Consider the following 1,411-nt stretch of genomic DNA (forward strand, 5'->3'; position numbering starts at 1 on the left):
CTTGGATTCCGCGGACCTCGCAATTCTGAGTTATAGCAACCACGGCGGTTGGAGATGATACATTTAAACTTTCAATTTTCTGGACCAGAGCATCCACTTTTGCATTAACATGATCAAGGTTACTTATCTCGTACATGCCGGTTTTCGTTTGAGGTTTTTCCACCATTGTTCGTTCGGTTCCCCACTGATAGTGGTTTTGGGCCATGCTTTCGATAAGTTGGTAAGCATCAACATAAGGTTTGTTCATTAGTGCACCACCTGCAGCGGCGTCTATTGTTAACCTTGTGTTGTACAAGAGACCATTATAGAATGTGTGAATTCTAACCAGTTTTCTAAACCATGGTGTGGGCAAAGTCTCATCATGTCTTTGTATCTTTCCCATGCTTCGAAAAGAGACTCGTTATCTTTCTGTTTAAATCCATTTATCTGGGCTCTTAACATAGCTGTTTTGCTTGGCGGAAAATATCGGGCAAGAAAAACTTTCTTCAACTCGTTCCATGTGGTGACAGAGTTGGAAGGAAGAGATTGAAGCCATCTTCTAGCGCTATCTCTTAGTGAGAAAGGAAAAAGACGAAGTCGAATTTCCTCTGAAGTGACACCATTAGCTTTAACAGTATCAGCGTATTGGACAAATACGGATAAATGAAGGTTTGGATCCTCGGTAGGATTTCCAGAGAATTGGTTCTGTTGTACTGCCTGCAACAGCGAAGGTTTGAGTTCGAAGTTGTTTGCTTCGATTGCTGGCGGAGCAATACTTGAATGCGGCTCATCTTGTGATGGAGCGGCGTAATCTCTAAGAGCACGAGCTGGTTCTGCCATCTCGGGTATCGAAGGGAAAATATTTTTGAAATCAGGAAGTTCGACAGGAGGGAGATTGTTTGCAGCACGATATTCCCGAATTCGTCGTAAGACTCGGAGATATAGTTCGATATCGTTGATTCGTAAGTAGAACGGCTCGCCTTGTGAGCGAGTGCGTGGCATACAAATCAATGAAAGAAAGAAAAGAAAAAGAAACCTTAGTCTCTACAGCGTAACAGAAGAGTTACGATATCGATTAAATAAAAGTCCCCGGCAACGGCGCCAAAAACTTGATCGCTCGACTTTATGAGTCGAAATTGGGGTACAAACTGCAAGTGCACAGTTCTATCGCGTGGTTTTAAAAGATATCGATCCCACAGGGACTTATGAATCGATATACCGTTATCTAAGGTTACTTCGTAAAGCTAAGGTGGATAATGTTTGATTGTTTAGGGAAAAGCTAAAAACTAAACTAAGATCTAGATTAAATATTAATAAAGCGGATATCGGTATGTAATTCGTCGTAATTAGGGGATCAATTCTTTGTTGGTTTCTTGGTTTTAAAGTAAATCTTTTCAGTTGACGCTATTGGTTAAAAGTTTTATCTCAAACT

General features: G+C 41.0%; 1 non-coding gene across 1 annotated transcript; it reads left to right on the forward strand.

The window, feature by feature from the left end:
- The first annotated feature begins 334 nt into the window (after positions 1-334).
- LOC127117137 (small nucleolar RNA R71) lies at positions 335-441 on the forward strand. Its single transcript, XR_007801897.1, has one exon. It is a non-coding gene; the product is annotated as a small nucleolar RNA R71 (small nucleolar RNA).
- Positions 442-1,411: the final 970 nt, after the last annotated feature.

This window comes from Lathyrus oleraceus, chromosome 1 (genome assembly GCF_024323335.1).
Source record: "Lathyrus oleraceus cultivar Zhongwan6 chromosome 1, CAAS_Psat_ZW6_1.0, whole genome shotgun sequence".
NCBI lineage: Eukaryota > Viridiplantae > Streptophyta > Magnoliopsida > Fabales > Fabaceae > Lathyrus > Lathyrus oleraceus.